Consider the following 20,323-nt stretch of genomic DNA (forward strand, 5'->3'; position numbering starts at 1 on the left):
ATTTCAGACTAAAAGCCAAATCATTTTCAACGGTAGTTTATCTCTGCAATGATGTTGGTAAAATTTCTGGTTAGATACCAAAATGACCAGGAAAAAAAGGATAAAGAAGTGCTGGGCTATATGATACTGTAAACAATCTTCTAGAGAATTACTTGAGAATAAAGCATGATTTATAACTTATATTTAGCGAACAATAAATTAGAGATCAGGCAAATGGACAAACGTCAAACCGGCTGATGATGGACTTAGGAGTTTATGTTGAGTTTTTTAGGATATACAAATATTTAAAAAGTGGAAATAGAGAAGAAACGTCAGTCGGGACCAATTATATACACCCAGTAACCTTTGAATAACAAATAAATAAAGGGTTTGCTCGCCTCAGCGGATATCAGAGAATTCTAATGCAAGATCTTGGACAAATATGATATCATCAAATAATAACCAATCCAAGACAATTATGGACGATATGCGAAACAACAGAGGGGAATCGCTAGAAAATGTGCTTTTACTGGACCAGGAGCGCTGTCAGCTAAAGAAAGACTCCGTCTCATAGAGGAGACATGTATACTCAAAAACAAAAAAGTTTAATTGGGGCCAAAGATTTTGGTCTTCCCTTAAGGATTTTAGTAATGATTCCGAGCCAATGATGCGGCTTCTTTAAACTAAATACATTTAAGGAACCTATGTAGCTTTAAATCTAGGATCAATAAAATTAAAATTAGCATACAACTCTTATTTATGCAATTTTCATTCTCTTTTTGCGATTTATTAATAAAGATACTCACGTACAAACAAATGGCAGTTTAAAAATTCAAATTATAAAATTACACTGCAAAGTAAAAAATGTTTTCTTAATTACAAAAAAAAAAAAAATTAAGAAAAGAAAAACATCAGATTAAAACAAGTATATACGGCCGTAAGTTCGACCAGGCCGAATCTTATGTACCCTCCACCATGGATTGTGTAGAAACTTCTACGAAAGACTGTCATCCACAATCGAATTACTTGGGTTGTGGTATCGTTTTCTAAATTGTGAGTTAGTCCATACGTGGTATATATTAGACAAAAAAGTTATGTATAGGTAAGTCTACAAATAATTACGAATCGATATGGACTCTTTGCACGATACGGAGAGAGCCAGAATTGAAATATGGGGGTCGCTCATATGGGGGCTATACAATTGTGAACTTGATATGGATCAATTTTTGTGTGATTGGGGATCGATTTATCTGAGGGCTATATACAACTATAGACCGATATGGACCTAGTTAGGCATGGTTGTTAACGGTAGTATATGGCCGTACCAAATTTCAACTGACTCGGATGAAATTTGCTCCTCCAAGAGGCACCAAAACCAAATCTGGGGATCGGTTTATATGGGGGCTATATATGATTATGGACTGATATGGACCACTTTTGGCATGGTCATTAGAGACCATATACTAACACCATGGACCAAATTTCAACCAGATCGGATGAATTTTGCTTCTCCAAAAGGCACCGGATATCAAATCTGGGGATCGGTTTATATGGGGCCTATATATAATTATGGACCGATTTGGACCAATTTTTGCATGGGTGTTTGAGGCCATATATTAACACCACGTACCAAATTTCAACTGAATCAGATGAATTTTGGTCTTCCAAGAGGCTCCGGAGGTCAAATCTGGTGATCGGTTTATACGAGGGCTATATATAATTATGGACCGATATGGACCAATTTTTGCATGGTTGTTAGAGACCATATACTAACACCATGTACCAAATTTCAGCCGGATCGGATGAAATTTGCTTCTCTTAGAGGACCCGCAAGCCAAATTTGGGGGTCCGTTTATATGGGGGCTATACGTAAAAGTGGACCAATATGGCCCATTTGCAATACCATCTGACCTACATCAATAACAACTACTTGTGCCAAGTTTCAAGTCGATAGCTTGTTTCGTTCGGAAGTTAGCGTGATTTCAACAGACGGACGGACGGACATCCTCAATCGACTCAGAATTTCACCACGACCCAGAATATATATACTTTATGGGATCTTAGAGCAATATTTCGAAGTGTTACAAACGGAATGACAAAGTTAATATACCCCCCATCCTATGGTGGAGGGTATAAAAATTAAATTAAAGATAGTTCAAAGACACACGACTTTACCGCAAGGACGAAAATTTGCAAAATTTTTCCTAAATTAAATATTTTTTTTATGATTATACACATTTCTGAAATTTGGATTAAAAATAAAAAAACCTTCAAAAATAGACTAATTCTTATTTTGAGGTTTCGGCATCGTTCGATAAATGAGATCTGTTTGCTAATTTTAGAGCCTAGATCTAAAGGCATAAAGTTTACTGACTTTGTTTCAAAGAAGCGACACCTTTGGCTCGGAATCAATACCAAAAACTTTAAGGGAATGTTAAAATCTTTGAATTTAAGTAAGCTTGAATGTGATCCTGGGAAGGATTGAAATATTTCCACCCTGTTCGGGTAAATTATAATAACAAAAGTGCCCCAAATATATATGGGCCGATATTCCTGCACTATTTAGAACGATACCTGTATCTATTTAGCTGAAAAAATAGGGGATATCTTCGATAAAAAAAAAAACTAAAATAAAGGACTTAAAGGGTTCACAGGGTCTAGATATTTTGCCGAATGGTACACCCAGAGAAACGATTGGTTGGAATTCGAGCAGGATAACAGATAGATTGTTGGAACTCATATTATTTAGTTGTGTGGACTATTTGTCAGTTATTTCTTTTATCTTATTGTTAGAATAACCAAAAAAGTATCAATGGTACCAAATGGTAGTACATACGACCAAATATTAGTTATTCTACATCTATGCAAGTAAAAAAATATTTGTTCTATTTTACTCTGTCATGACAACTTATTTGTTTTTTCAAAGTATCAACAGAACAAATAATTTGGTTGTGATAACAGATTCGAAGTTATAAATGGAAATTGTAGGTATTGTTGCTCCAACAATCATTTGGGTGCTATAACTTATAGAGCTTATAATTAAAAAAAATTTTAGAAGTCGAAATTTGTAACCAAATATCATGCAGAAAATCACAGAATTTATACCCACGAAAGCGGCTTCGAATGTTCTTTGCAAGTCGCATAAATCACGCATGCGAAAACAAATTTAACCCAATTCTTTTATACTTTGCATGTTCAATAAAAAAAACATGTTTGACAATCTGTTTGTCGTCAATTGGAAAAAATCAAAATACAAAAATATAAAAAAACATCATTAAATTCTGTGCTCGAATTGGATCTGAGGTAAGTAAAATCTTTAAATACGTTATTAACATATATGTGTGTTAAATACGTTATTAATATTTTATATATTTTGCATTCTTTAGATTATATACCATGGCGATGTTTTTAAATGTTGTTTTCAAAGGCAAAAAAGATATATTAAAAATAGCTGGAGAAATCCTGACTGCCGAAACAATCCATAAAGAAAGTAAGTACAGATTATATCACCATTGACCCTTATATTATGTTGGGGGCATGCATAGGAATATATTGTCACTTGAGGATATTGCAATAATTCCAGTGGAGTTTTTGTTTCGGCTATGTTGCAAGAGCTTCGGAGACAATGTAAAACTTCAGGTAAGGAGTAAGGTTATGGCTCTGACGTGATTAGGAACTATGGGAAAATGGACCGAGAACAAAAAAAGTCGCATCATAAGGGATTATTGCAGATACTAGTGGGACATGCTAATTATTCAATGTTTTATTCTGGATGAACTATTCCGAGCTAATGGTATTCGCTGACATGTTCCAACATTAAACGAACAATGTGGTCGTAAAAATTCGGATGAGCAATATGGAGATTTGCGGTGATCAAATATATATATACGAATATGTCCTAAAAACTTTATTATTATTATTTTTACGACGATAAACAAATTTATTGGTAAACAAATTTATTTTTTTAGCCGACGCCGGTGTTTATGTTTACGACTGGAATGTATACATTCCTTAAAACTTAAAACAAGCATCAAAAATGTTTCCATTTTCTGCCAAAAAAAAAATTAATATTCATCCAGAAAACTTTTGAAAAAATTATGTACAAAAAATCTGAAAAAAAATAATTTTACCCCCATGTTCATAAAGCTCCGTTAGTGTCCCGTTAACTATCCAACTTTTGAACCGTATTATGGACGAAGCTTTCATCTTGCATATATATTCCAGATGCCAGTTAGGATTTTAACTGACGAAAATTTTTCAGTTAAAGTTAACTGGAGAGAAGATATTTTCAATTTACTTTCTGTTAACTGACAGTTAAAGCCTAACGGAGCTACATGAAAATGGCCATTAATCTGATTGTACGTTTTATCTGAAGTCGGGTCGGATATTTTTATATCCGATGTTTTAATGGATAATTGTCCCACGTCGAGTAGACATATTTGTGTCAGCTCAGACTCCGCCGACAAAAATCGGTCGGCTTCATTCTCTGGAAATGAAGTGTGACAGTTCTAAAATAGTGATATGCCGTGAGACTGCTATGCTGGTCTTATCTTACAACGAATTCTTTGCAACTTAAAAAAAATGAGTTCAACATCGAATTGTAAAAACGAATTTTACGAATACTGAAACTGATATTTTCTTTCTCATATATAAATGAATTATTGTACAATTTTGAAAAGAATCTGTATTGAAATGTTCGCAAATTTTTCTACATTCCATTAGGGCAACATTCCGCTTCAAAGAAAATTCTCTTCGAAATCGTTTCAGCTCATTAACAGATCTTGTGTTCGCTACAACACTTATTGATTACTCCGCCAACGTAATGTCTCAACCAGAAATCCTCAAAACAACATAATTCTTATTAACATTTGCTTTTATAAGCCAAGTTCTTAACCCTAAACGATTGTTATTGTTATCGTTAGCTTGTTATTGTGGATAAATCGTGTTTTGTAGATTGAAAGATTTCATCTCCCTCTCTCGAGCATAGACTTTTGTAAGCTTTTGAACATAAGCTCTAACATACCCTACAAACAAATTCATGATAGTTTGAGTTGAAATAGAAGGTTTGAATTGGTTTCCGATAATTTTCGTTGGTTGAAACCTTTCTTAGGCTTAGAACTGGCAGGCCACATGAATAACGGACTTACCACAGGATGTGGATAAGTGTGAACTCTGGAAAAACAAAGCTGGCCCTCTTCACTAGAAGAAGAAAGATCATTGGATACAAATGTCCTGAATTTCAAGGCACTAAGTTGAGTCTCTCGATATCAACACTTGGGTGTTGTCTTAGACTCTAAACTAAACTGGATGAAAAATAAGCAAAGGTCCTGAATTCCAAGGACCTAAGTTGAGTCTCTCGATATCAGCAAGATATTTGGGAGTTGTCCTAGACTCCAAACTGAACTGGATGGAAAATAAGCAGAACGCCTGAAGGAGGCTTATGCAGTATTGTATTCTTGTCAAAAATTAGTTGGGGCACGATGAGGAATGCGACTTTTCCTTTTTAATTGGTTTTGTACTGCGGCTATAAGCTCTGTGGCTACAAACAGCTGCCACATTTGGTGGCCAATCGGGAAACAGCAAATTCAGATATTGAAAATTAAAAATATAAATAGAACGGCACTTATTTATGAGGACCACAGCCACTTTAGAGTTATTAATGGGAGGCTGCTCACTCGATTTGCACATAAAGAAAACAGCAGAAGTGACACTCGTGGGTCTATTTCCAGACATACGGAACTTCTTGCCGAGCGTTAGGTTAGGTTAGGTTAGGTTAGGTGGCAGCCCGATGTATCAGGCTCACTTAGACTATTCAGTCCATTGTGATACTACATTGGTGAACTTCTCTGTTATCATGTTAACCTCAATGACAAGGGGCCTTCTTTTTTATAGCCGAGTCCGAACGGCGTTCCACATTGCAGTGAAACCACTTAGAGAAGCTTTGAAACCCTCAGAAATGTCACCAGCATTACTGAGGTGGGATAATCCACCGCTGAAAAACTTTTTGGTGTTCGGTCGAAGCAGGAATCGAACCCACGACCTTGTGTATGCAAGGCGTGCATGCCAACCATTGCACCACGGTGGCTCCCGAGCTTGCCGAGCGTTACAGAGAGACGGGCTATATGGCGATTGATTATGAAAGGAGGATATCATTTGGAACTTTGATAGAAAGGTAGATCTAGATGGGACGAAGAAACTGATAGCGATATTTATTGCAGAGAACTGGGAATCTAAGAGTCGTAGATAGCGATTGCAGCATCTTTTAGGTAGAACTTTCTGCAGTCACAAAAGCTGCTGAGTTGCTGTTTCAGGAGCGACATCAGCTTTTTTAACACCACAAGGTCGAAGGTAGTCAGCCGCTGTCTTAGAGAGCTCCGGGTTCTCACTGATCAGCATAATGTTGTTGGGTACCTGGACACTATGGAATAATGAGAAATGAAGAAGCAGAAGTAATGGCTAAGGGAGCGTGGAACAAAAAAATTCCTTGCGAAAATCAGATGGTAATGAAATGGCACGAATTGAGGTCTTTTATTGTCATTATTACCGGGTTAGGCCCGTATGGTAAAAATAGGCCTATGAGATGAAGACATTAGCAGATAGTGTCTGGACCCAGAAGTTACGGAAGACTCGTACCACACTTACTGTGTCAGTGTCCACCACTATCCCTTAGAAGGAAAAATATATTGGGCTCCTGTTTTTTTTTTCAGGCTCTCACCGATCTGCGGAAGTGTAGCTTAAGGAATATAATCGCCTTCATCAGGATCTCTGGTTGGAAGTTTTAAGCATACTCTAAGGTTCTTGAGCAATTTTAAAGAAGACCACCTCACGCAGAAGAAGATGAGAAATTGCCTCAAGGAATCACCTATTGTGGTCTAAGTGGATATCAATTCGTTTAAAGAATTGGTGTCATTCCGTACAACCCACAGCGATTTTTACTTGGTCCTTGATCAAAAATCGGGGGTCTCCGATAAACATTGTTATGCGTTACATGAAGAAAAACAAAGATCGTACAATAATTGGCTTAACAAAGGATCAAGCAGCACCCATTGATAAGAGAAAAGTTCACCATTCGTGCTCTAAGAATGAAACGAATAGTCTTAGTGAGCCAGTACTAAAAGGCTTTTACTAGAACCGAGCCTATTGATGCCCGACTTTCTAAGTTGGAGAACATGAAAAGGGGTCTAAATAAAAACATGGATTGCGTACACCCAGAAAAAAGTGATCCCTTCTTTAAGTTAAAATGAACTAATTGTGAAGAAAATTGAACTTCGTATAGCGCCAAAGACATTTTTATTTTTTTGAACGATGTGATTTTCGTTGAAATTAGGTAGAAAGCATTCCATATATTAGTTAACATTTTCCTCTATTTATGTACCACTTTACTACAGAATGAAAAAATTTAACTGAATTGAATTCATATATGGAATGATTTTATTGAACTTTTTTCATTCATTGGGACAAATCTTAGATATTTGTGGTAAACCTTTTTACTTCAAACTTAGAATTGTTTACCTTCGTTTTTAAATTCAATTTTATTTATTTATATAGGCAATTTTTTCTTCAATAAAATACACGTTTTATTAATATATTAAATATATTTATTAAGAATCAACAGCATCGACTGGCCTTGAAATATTAGGAAAATTTCCTATATTCTAACAAGTGTGTTTCCTTAAATTTTGAAAGGATTGAATACTTCTTAGTACGAATGAACTAAAATATTTTTCTATGCCAAGTGTTATTCGTATGTATGATAAGCTTTCTATAATAAGGGAAGCCAGAATTATCATTTTGTAAGAAATTTTACTAAATTTGAGGAAACTTGCTTTTAGTTCATATTTTGTTTATTTTTACGAATGCTTTGTTGCCTGTGAACAAAATTTTCTTGTTCAGTAGTAAATTCTTATACCCAGCGAAGAAAACAGTATTAGTAAAATTCCATACCTTATTCTAGTTAATGAACTATTCCTAACTGCTTTAAGTTTAGGATTTTTTTACTGAAGCAAGTAAATTTTATTATTGTAAACAAAAATTTAACTTAATGGAAATAAATTAGCTAAACTAAATTGATGAACATTTTTTCCGTTCGTTCCGAAGAAACTTTTTTCTTGGTGTAGAAACGTCTACGAAAGACTGTCATCCACAATCGAATTACTTGTGTTGTGGTATCTTAAAACTTCTTAACATCGTTTTCAAAAATTGTGAGTTAGTCCATACGTGTTATATATTAGACAAAAAAGTTATGTATAGTTAAGTCTACAAATAATTACAAACCGATATGGACTTTTTGCACGGTACGTAGAGAGCCAGAATTGAAATATGGGGGCTATATAGAATTATGAATATATCATATCAAGATATATATGATATTTATATATATATGAATTTTTGTGTGATTGGAGATCGATTTATCTGAGGGCTATATATAACTATAGACCGATATGGACCTGGTTATGCATGATTGTTAACGGCCATATACTAGCACAATGTACTAAATTTCAACTAACTCGGATGAAATTTGCTCCTCCAAGAGGCTCCAAAACCAAATCTTGGTATCGGTTTATATGGGGGCTATATATGATTATGGACTGATATGGACCACTTTTGGCATGGTTGTTAAATATCATATACTACCACCACGTACCAAATTTCAACCAGACCGTATGAATTTTGCTTCTCCAAAGGCACCGGAGGTCAAATCTGGGGATCGGTTTATATGGGGGTTATATATAATTATGGACTGATATGAACCAATTCCTGCATGGTTGTTGGATACCATATACTAACATCACGTACCAAATTTCAACCGAATCGGATGAATTTTGCTCTTCCAAGGTGCTCCGGAGGTCAAATCTGGGAATCGGTTTATATGGGGGCTATATAAATTTATGGACCGATTTCGACCAATTTTTGCATGGGTGTTCGAGGCCATATATTAACACCAGGTACTAAATATCAACTGAATCAGATGAGTTTTGGTCTTCCAAGAGGCCCCGGAGGTCAAATCTGGTGATCGGTTTATATGGGGGCTATATATAATTATGCACCGATGGGGACCAATTTTTGCATGGTCATTAGAGACCATATACTAACACCATGTACCAAATTTCAGCCGAATCGGATGAAATTTGCTTCTCCAAAAGGCACCGGAGGTCAAATATGGGGATCGGTATATATGGGTGCTATATATAATTATGGACTGATAGGAACCAATTTTTGCATGCTTGTTGGATACCATCTACTAACATCACGTACCAAATTTCAACCGAATGGGAAGAATTTTGCTCTTCCAAGGGGCTCCGGAGGTCAAATCTGGGGATCGGTTTATATGGGGCCTATATATAATTATGGACCGATATCGGCCAATTTTTTGCATGGGTGTTTGAGGCCACATATTAACACCACGTACCAAGTTTCAACTGAATCAGATGAATTTTGGTCTTCCAAGAGGCTCCGGAGATCAAATCTGGTGATCGGTTTATATGGGGGCTATATGTAATTATGGACCGATGTGGACCAATTTTTACATGGTCATTAGAGACCATATACTAACATCATGAACCAAATTTCAGCCGGATCGGATTAAATTTGCTTCTCTTGGAGGCTCCGCAAGCCAAATCGGGGGATCGGTTTATATGGGGGCTATATATAATTATGGACCGCACTGAAAAAAAGCATACCCGGTTCCAAAGATTTTGTCTTTACTTAAAAAAAAATTGGTATTGATTCCGAGCCAAAGAAGCGGAGAATACAAGTAAGGATACTTTTAAGACACAATTCTCTTTTAAAATCGGGTTTTGTGTATTTGCTTCTAGGAAGCAAATTTTAATTCTTCGCTTTTTAAGCTTTTTTCTTCATATGCAATCAAAGTCCTTTAAAAACTAGTTAACGACGACTTTATTTTCCAAATTAAGACTCGACTTCTAGTAGAAATTATGCTGTGTTTCAAGTAAAAAACGTCTTTAAAATAAGGTGTTGAAAAACATGTCCTATATTTGAACGATTTTTTGCTTTGTAGTCAAGATGCAAAAAGACAAGAAATTTAAAGACAATTTCATTAAATTTAAAGATTTTTTCTAAATTATTAAAGTCAAGTTGACCTTAGCCCAAACATTTTTTCTTTCATGTTATGATATCCATTTGTAAATCAAATCACTTAATTATAAGGACAATACGACTTCATTGAAAAGTTTATCGACCTTTGGTCAAGGAAAAAAACTTTATACTAGAGAAATGCGTCTTCTATGCTAAGCAAAATTTTCATTCGTATTTTAAAGACATGAAATCTTTGACCTCACGACAATATTTTTTTCAGTGCGATCTGGACCAAGTTTTGCATGGTTTTTAGACACCAAATACTAACACCATGTGCCAAATTTAAGCCGGATCGGATGAAATTTTCTTCTCTTAGAACCTCCGCAAGCCAAATCGGGGGATCGGTTTATATGGGGGCTATATATAATTATGGACCGATGTGAACCAGTTTTTGCATGGTTGTTAAAGACCATATACTAACACCATGTACCAATTTTCAGCCGGATCGTATGAAATTTGCTTCTCTTAGATGCCTCGCAAGCCAAATTTGGGAGTCCGTTTAAATGGGGGCTATACGTAAAAGTGGACCGATATGGTCCATTTGCAATACCATCCGACCTACATCAATAACAACTACTTGTGACAAGTTTCAAGTCGATAGCTTGTTTCGTTCGGAAGTTAGCGTGATTTCAACAGACGGACGGTTAGATCGACTCAGAATTTCACCACGACCCATAATATATATACTTTATGGGGTCTTAGAGCAATATTTCGATGTGTTACAAACTGAATGACAAAGTTAATATACCCTATATACCCTATATCCTATGGTGGAGGGTATAATAAAGACCAGAAATATCACCAGTGAGATTGAAAGGGAAAATCCATGGTTCTTACGGGAGCCATCGTGGTGTAATGGTTAGCATGCCCGCCTTGCATACACAACGTCGTGGGTTCAATTCCAGCTTCGACCGAACACCAAAAAGTTTTTCAGCGGTGGATTATCCCACCTCAGTAATGCTGGTGACATTTCTGAGGGTTTCAAAGCTTCTCTAAGTGGTTTCACTGCAATGTGGAACGCCGTTCGGACTCGGCTATAAAAAGGAGGTCCCTTGTCATTGAGCTTATCATGGAATCGGGCAGCACTCAGTGATAAGAGAGAAGTTCACCAATGTGGTATCACAATGGACTGAATAGTCTAAGTGAGCCTGATACATCGGGCTGCCACCTAACCTAACCTAACCTAACCTAACCTAACCTAACCTACGGTCACATGTAAAGCATCTGGCTGAAAATCGATAATCTTGAAACATTTTTAAAAATTTTGATTTCTTGGAAGCTTGCAAAGTCTATATTTCAAAGACACAAAAAAACGAAAATAATTAAAAACCTCTTTTTAGTTCAGTACATTTAAGCAATCTCCAATCATTCCTTCTTCATAAGTGGTCCCATGTATTTTAATGTTTAGGGTAAAACTGATTTCTTATTGACCACAATTATCGTCTCGAAGACTTTTTATTTATTTGGATAAATGGTACCGAATGGTAAGACAGACATTTTCGAAATGTAGTTTCTAAATACCAATGGTTTTTTGTGTAGCCTTTTAACCATTGATCGCATGGTCAGATGTTTAGAGCTTGTGGTACATATGGCCTACTGGTCGGCCGCTTGGTCTGTCCGTCTTTCCGTCCATCAGCCTACCAAAACGAGAATGTGTTGTCTTGTTAACCATATTAAAGTGTCCGATGATTAATTACATGCGTCTAAGATTAATTGAAATCAATCAAAGCTGAAGTTAACTAATGGCCACACGTTTGTAATGTTTGGCTAATACTTCTTATTGATGCTTATTTTTGTAGGTTTGTATTTAGGTATTTCTGTAGTTGATTTTGGATTTTTTTTTTTTTGACTTAAGATTTGATGTTGTTATTGGTTACTAACATATTACTTGTTGATGTTATAAAGCTTTTTTTATAGAAAACAGATTACCAATTTTTTTTAGAAAAAAAAATGTAAAACACGATAATACCACTTAATGCTTTTAAAAGTAATGAGAGATGTAATAGACACTGATAAGAAATCCAAAAGGAAAAAAACATTATTGTCAATCATTATTTAAATGTTTATGCTGTCACATCATTTATTGAAAAGAAATATTTATTAAAATAGGTCTCCAAGTTTTGGCAATTAGCCATAGTGATATTGGGTATGTTCGCGCACCTATTCGTGAACAACCTCAAGAAAATTTTCTTAACAGTAACCTTCATTTTTTTTTTCAAATAACATCACAATCAATTTAAGCATATAGTTGTTTCAGTTCCCCTTTTTACCATTTCCTAAAGTAGTCTTTTCTTGCTTGGAAATCTCGTTGTATTTCCAAAATTATCTAGCTCTTATTTATGATTTTTTTTGGATTTTGGGAATTATCACCGATGTATTTTGGTTACAAATTATTTTCACACAATTAATCAAAACTATGAGGCATCTCATTTTTCGGTGGGTTTGAATCAAACAATAAATATCATTTTACCAATTCACATGAAACAATTTTCATGGGTAGCTGAATCAACAGGGCATCTCACAATACAAAAAAAAAATCAAATAATTTCTATATTAAAAGCATGGGGTTATCTACACCATCAAACGAAATTGAAAACGAAAAAAAATTAAATCAAATAAGGCCGCTACGCCCGTATATTTACAACAACGTTTTTTTGTGATATTCATATCATACACATAGAGAAAAAATGTGTAATTCAATATTCAAAGAAAATCAGAAAAAATGTTTTTGATCACAATGTTTTTGAAACGAACCATTTGTGAACAAAAAATAGTACAACTATTTAATTTAAATTTCGCTATTACTTTGGCGTAGGTTATAATATTTTATACTTTCTAAATTATGACCAAAAGTTCATGGTCATAAAAGAAGCGACTTACCCTTGGTAGCCACCGTGGTGCAATGGTTGGCATGCACGCCTTGCATACACAAGGTTGTGGGTTAGATTCCTGCTTCGACCGAACACCAAAAAATTCAGAAAAAGTAACAAATGTCGCAAACCCAAAATATTTCAGACGCGCCAATTGGGCAGCGAATTCGATGATGTCCAAGATGGTGATTTGTACGAAGAAGTTTTAATTCTCAGCCATGTTCATACAATTATAAACAAAAGTTACAGTTTGCGATAGGCCAACCCTGTATAGCTCGCCAGGTATTGTAAAGAAGGCATATAAGACCAAGAAAAAATTTGAAGTTGTTCCACAAACATTTCAGTTTGAGTGCATCTCGGGATCCCCTAAATTTTTCCGTTGATGTTCATTTCTTCAAGTTTTAGAAAATGATCTGCTAATAAAAACTAAAAAAAAAACAGTGAACCTAAAATTTAAAATTTCACTCCAGCGGGGATTTGAGTCTGTGCCGTTTTTTACTTGCGAAAACGGAGTGTTTCCGTTCAATGACAAGCCTATATAAATGGCCCATATTTACACTTTTTCCGGATCACGAGTTGGGGATCCAAAGTGGGGTGGTATAGGTTACTGAAAGAGGATAATCCCCCGCCAAAAAATTGTTTGGTGTTTTGTCGAAACTGCGATTGAACCCACGACCCTTTGTATGCGTTCTGAAGGCTTAAATATTTTACAAATGATCCGAGAGTCACTTCTGATTCATAATTTTATGTAGTCAAACGATTGTGAGAGACTGTTACTAGTCGAATTTTGTATGATGTCCATGGACCATTCTTAATTTTTTTTCGGTGACCTCAATCCTATAAAAAACAAGTAAGGAAAGTCTGGAGGAGACGACTATATTATACATTGCCCCACTTTGTAAATCCACATTTTCGATACCATATCAAATCCGTCCACATCGGAACGTAACACATCGAAATATCGATTTCCGACTATATAAAGTATATATATTCTTGATCAGGGAGAAATTATAAGACGATATTGCATGTCCGTCTATAATGGCGCTATCGTCCTAAAATTTGGCACAGATTCGTCTTTTGTCTGCATGCGGGCCAAGTTCGAATATGGGCTATATCGGTCCAGGTTTTACTATAGCTCCCATATAAACCGATCCCCCGATTTGGGGTCTTGGGCTTCTATAACCCGCAGTTTTTATTCGATTTTCCAAAAATTGGATATCGAGAGATATTTTAGGACCACAAATTGGTGTGCCGAAAATGGAACGTATTGGTCCATGTTTTGGTATAGCCGCTTATAGACCAATCTGCCGATTTTACTTCTTGGGCTTCTAGAAACCGCAGTTTTTATCCGATTTACCTAAAATTGGAAATCGAGAGGTATTTTAGGAAATGGAGTGTATTGGTCCATGTTTTGGTATAGCCTCTTATAGACCGATATGCCGAATTTTCTTCTTGGGCTTCTAGAAACCGTAGCTTTTATCCGATTTGTCTGAAATTGGAAATCTAGAGGTAACCTAACCTAACCATATAGCCCGATCTCCTGATTTGACTTCTTGGGCTTCTAGACACCGCGGTTGGGTATCATATAGCGCGATCTCCCTATATGACTTCTTGGGCTTCTAGACACCGCAATCGTTATTCGATTTACCTGAAATTCAAAATCTGGAGATATTTTGGGTCTACGCATAAGTACTCCGAATACGGTGTGTATAGGTTCATGTTTTCGTATTTACCTCATATAGACCGCACTGAAAAAGCAGTGAACCCTTTTCCATTGCAAAATGAACTAAACTGTAGTAATATTGACCATGATTTAGCCCTTAAGATTTTTTTCAACTTGTCTAGTTTGTAATTCTCTTAAATTTTAGTTCATCTATAACATTGTATTTTAGTTGATTTTTACAACACCATAAGATTTATATACCCCTACCAAGTTAAAAAGTCAATATTATTTTGGTTTACTTGCTTATTTTGTGGGAAACCCGATAATAAAAATTGGTTAACAGTCTCTTTAAAATGTTGACAACTAAACTATTTTTAAATCAATCCTTCCACAGTACAGAGAAATTAAATAATTAAAGAAGAGAAATTAAATAATTAGAAAATTTTCATACATTAAAATTAAACTTTCTTTAAGCAAAAGTACTTTATTATAAAAACTCATGATGAAAGTTCTTAATACAATGGTTTTGGTGAATAAAAATTATGATCACGTGGAACAGAGAGTAGTTCATTTGAACTCGCTGTTTGGACATTTTGACTTATCCTTTTTTTATTCATCGTAGGTATTTCTTTAACATATCTTGCTGGAAAAAAATGGGAGCAATAATGAAAATTGTTAAAAATTAACACTATGTAATGAAATATAATTTTTTAATTCTTCATTTTAGCTTGTAACTTACCATATTTGGGGGCATTTTATCAAATGGTGTCAGGAATTCAAATTTTCTTTAGAAAACGTATCTCATAAAATGTGTTCCTGAAACAATTAGAGAAATAATGAAGTATTCTATATAAACTCATAAAACTGTGTTGTTATCGATGTGAAGGATATAATAAAATAAATATTATAGTTGAAAGAAAGACAAAGTTTTAATATAAAACTTACCAATTCTCTATTAAATTGTACGCTGAGGGGAAATATAAAAAGTTATCCAAATTTATTAGGGTTACTCTGAAATTAAATATTTATTTTTTACATTAATTAAAATTATTAAATAGGTTTCCAAAGAATCTAATGAAAAAAATAATAATATGCATAAAAATATTATGGTTAACCCTAGAAAGTCATCATTCGTCAAAATGACGACACGTAATTTAATTTTCGATTTAAAATGCATTTTAGTCTATTGGGAAATGGTAAGTTTAAGTTATACTAATTCGACCTTTTATGAATTTTTGTTTTATACTACTTAAAACCAAATTGAATAAGAAAATAAATTCAAGTTTGGTTCACTTTTTCGCTCACGATGAAAATTATAGCGTCTTGAAATGAGCCGTAGTCAAAATGACGAAGGATGACGTTAATGTACAAAAAATAAGGATGACTGTACAGGGTTAAAAGAAAGTTAAAGAATCCTTACCAATTCACTTATTACAATCAAAGGAGTACTAAAAATGTTTCCAAATTTTTAAGAGGTTATTCTGAATTTAAATATTTGTTTTTTACATTAAAAATATTACATTGGTTTCCAAAAAAATTGGTTAAAGAAATACTAAAATAAGGTATTAAAAACCTGTAATTTTGATGATAAAAAGGTCATAAAAACGTAAATATTCTAGTTGAAAGAAAGCCAATTTTTAAAAGAAAACTTACCAATTATCTATTTTTTAAATTTGTTCGAATCCATCTGTAGTTGCTCTGAAATTAAATATTGCTTTTACAACAAAGAAAAACATTAAACTGATTTCCAAAAAATTAATTAACAAATAATAATATACATAAAAAATATTCTTTTTAAAAGAAAGCTATATTAAAAAAATACTTACCAATTTATGACTAAACTATACGCTGAGATATAACAAAAATTTTCCAATTTCATGTGGAATTTAATATTAATTTTTTACATTGAATAATGAAAATTTCAATACACTTTTAATTTCAACATATTTTACTAAATATTCTTAATAACTTTTTTCTAAACTACCGATAAAATATTAATAACTTTCATTTAAAAGGTTTAATAAACAAACACCAATATATGTCTCAAAAATCCAAAATATTCCATGCCTTTATATTCCTTTGTTGCATACCTGCTTAAAAGATGCAACAACCCACGCCAACGCCAACTATACAACTGAAGCATGTCAAACAAAACCAAGCAAAGCCAAAACATTCCTACAACAACAAAAACACATGTGCCTTTATTGAAAACAAAACCTCATCCAGCCAAATAAACCATCCACGAATAACAAACACACACACACAAACCACTAAATGAACAAAAATAAAAACAACCCCACGCTCATGTATACACAACAAAACTCAAGTAACATCATCTTTACATTAATCACATTCCACTATTCCGATAAAGATCTTTGTACTATACATTAGTTCATCGCATCTGCTGACAATTTACTATAAGAATAATATTCGTGAAGGCACACCAGTTTATGAACGATGAAACGTTTAACATAAAATTTGCAACTTTTTCATGAAATGTTATCTACCATTTTTGAAGAAAATGTAATAAATTTAATTACATGTGAACTAAAAATATTTCATTGGGTAATTTTTTACCAACAATTATTAACTATAGGAATTGTCAGTAAGAAATTGCTATCCACTTTCAAGTTCATTTTTCGTAAAAAAATATTTTCTCATACAAAAAAATCTTATAGTAAATTGCACTTATTATTTAGAAAGTACTTTACATTTCACAAGTAGTTTTATAACATGACAAACGAATTTTTAACTACCAGTTAACAAATTTTTTAAGGAAATTTCCATCGTATTTTGTAGGCCATGAACTAAACGATTGCTACTTAGAATTTGTAAAATTTCCTTTCGAGTAGTTAATTTTCGTTGAAGATACGAAAAATGAACTAAACTTCTGGAAAATTCTTGTAATAAATTATTGTAAAAATCTTCTTAAATTTACGAGACACTTTTTTTTCTGTGCGATCTCCAGATTTGACCACTTAAGTGTGTAGACATCCCAATTTTTATGTGATTTGCTTGAAATTCAATCATAAGTAAGCCGAATATGGGGCTTTTCGATCGATTTTGATACCGATCTCCCGATTTGACTTCTAGACATAGTTATATTTTTATTTGTTCATGGTGGTGGGTATTTAAGATTCGGACCGGCCGAACTTAATTCCGTATATACTTGTTTGTAATTAATTTGGTTTCCCAGCAAAGAAAGCGTAGCCAAGAAAGGAATGAAAATTAATCAATGATTTTTGCAAGGGCCGCTGCATTGATTTCGCATTAATTAACCCTTTCACTACCGATGTGCACCTAGAAGGACATTCGAAAAAGACACCAAATTCTATTTTCCCATTTAGTTTCGATTTACTTCTCGATGTTATTTTAAAGTAGAGGCTTTAATCTAAATAAGCTATAACAATTGTCTTATTTTTGTTAATCTAATAAATATTTTTCTGGTGAAACCATAACATTTCCAATGGTGATCATATTGTTTTTGGTGAGGACATCTTAAAATTTCTCTATCCGAATATGGTTTTCCTCAACATGTTTTTGTTTTTCATAGTGTATCTTCCCCATTTAATAAAAGATCAATGGCTAAACCTAATTGAGTGGTCAATGATAATCTTTGGGAAAAAATCGAACATATTTCCTGGATATTTGTTGCTGCTGTATGGATGCTCCACCTTTATGGCTGGATAATTTTGATTTGTTAATTTCTTTCAGGGAGTTCGATTGTCTTCTTCTGCCCATATTTTCTGGCTTCTTTGTTTGTCGATTTTCATTTCCTTCATAATATCGCCAGCTATGAGAATAAAAAAAATTAACTACAATAGCAACTTATTTGAAGAAATCTTGTGTGTGGACTCTTTTTTTCCTGGGTTTTTTTTCGTGGAGCCATGATAAATGATCTCATCACGAGGTGTCAGTTGGTCTGCTCATCATCAGTTAAAGAGGTTGTATGGATGACCAGGCCTAGGTGTTTCGTAGATATAGGGGCTTTTTGTTTTGGGCCAAGCACCTTCCGTTCAAATAAATGATATTTTTAATGAAGTTGTTTCATATGAAGCATTCCTCTTCCAAAAACGAAGTGCAAAAATTATAAACTATTTCTGATTATTATTTTTCGTTCGCTTATTTATTATTGTGTTTTTTCGTTTGTCTCCCCTTTAGTTTGAAATAAATACATTTTGTTTTGGTTGAAGGTTTTCGAATATTTTTCATAATATTTTTGTAAACATTTTAGTGGGTTGTGGATTCCTTGTTATTCCACAAAGCCTTCCATGCATTCATCCAGCCATCCATCCATTCACATTCATTGAGTTTTAGGATTCTTTGGTTTTGCTTGCTTTTTGGTTAGGTGATGATTAATTATGTGAAATTTTTAACCTTCATTGTTTTGTAAATGACCTGCCAGTCAATCATGTTGAGTCGTTTTGTCTTACTTGTATATCAGAGGAACTTTAGGGTCCCCCACTTACAATTTTCTAAAAAAAAAAAAATGAAGGAGGTAAAGAAATGTTAACACAACGTCTGTATAGAAGTCTAAGAAATTAAAACAGCCCAATACTCCATCTCAATCGAGGAGCTTGATCTTTGTTATTTCCTTTTGTTGATGGTGGATGGTGCTATACTCTTCCACTGATGTTAATAAGCTAAGAAAAATGACTTTATTAAAATCATTAGCGCCCATGTGTGAAATACGTTCGATTGTTTTTTAATTGTCCGAATAAAACAATAGGAGTTAAATTTGATTTTTCAGAGATCAACAAGATTCGATTATTACAAAAGAGATTTTCAATTTAGAAATTGAAATGAATTTAGTGCGATTTTATATGAGGTATTGGGTTCGTGTAAATAGGTTGTAAGGTAAGATTAAAAGGTTAAGTATGATGAGCAATCTTCTAATGCCCCCAAAACCATGGACTCCAATTGAAACAGAATCTAATAACAAGAGGGGTCTCAACACATAACTTTGGGGTGAAGGAAATTGTATACTCAAAATTCGGAAAATCAAAATGGGCGTATTTTTTTAAAGATGTTAGAAAATCTAATAGATATTTTGGATAGGGTCGTAATCACGGTTACTACCAAAAATGGTCGATTTTTTACTATTTGGTAGATTGGTAAAATTCTTCATATTTTGATAGTTTTGCGTAGAATATTCCTCACCAATTAAGAAGTTCTTCCTAAATTTTCAATTGAAATTAAATTTCACAAAATTTTCTATAAAAATACAATTTTTAACAAAATTTTCTATAGAAATAAAATTTTGACAGGATTTTCTATAGAAATACAATTTTGAAAAAATTTTCTATAGAAATAAAATTTTGGCAAAATTGTCTAACGATATAAAATTTTGACAAAATTTTCTACAGAAATAAAATTTTGACAACATTTTTTATAGAAATAAATTTTTGAGAAAATGTTTCTACAAAAAAAATTTTGATAAAATGTTCTATAGAGATACAATTTTGACAATCTATAGAAATAAATTTTGAGAAAATTTTCTATAGAAATAAAATTTGGAGAAAATTTTCTATAGCCCAGCAAAAACTAGGTAACCACAACTCATTACATTTTGCATTACCAGTAGTCAAACTGTCATTACACTTTGCATTACATTGCGGTGAGTTATAATGACTTTCTTGTAATGACAATAATAAGTAGTTATCGGTAATTTGTGATGATTATTCTCAAAATGTAATGCAGTTGACCGATAATTTCA

The sequence above is a fragment of the Haematobia irritans genome, chromosome 1, assembly GCF_050003625.1.
Source record: "Haematobia irritans isolate KBUSLIRL chromosome 1, ASM5000362v1, whole genome shotgun sequence".
Taxonomy (NCBI): Eukaryota; Metazoa; Arthropoda; class Insecta; order Diptera; family Muscidae; genus Haematobia; species Haematobia irritans.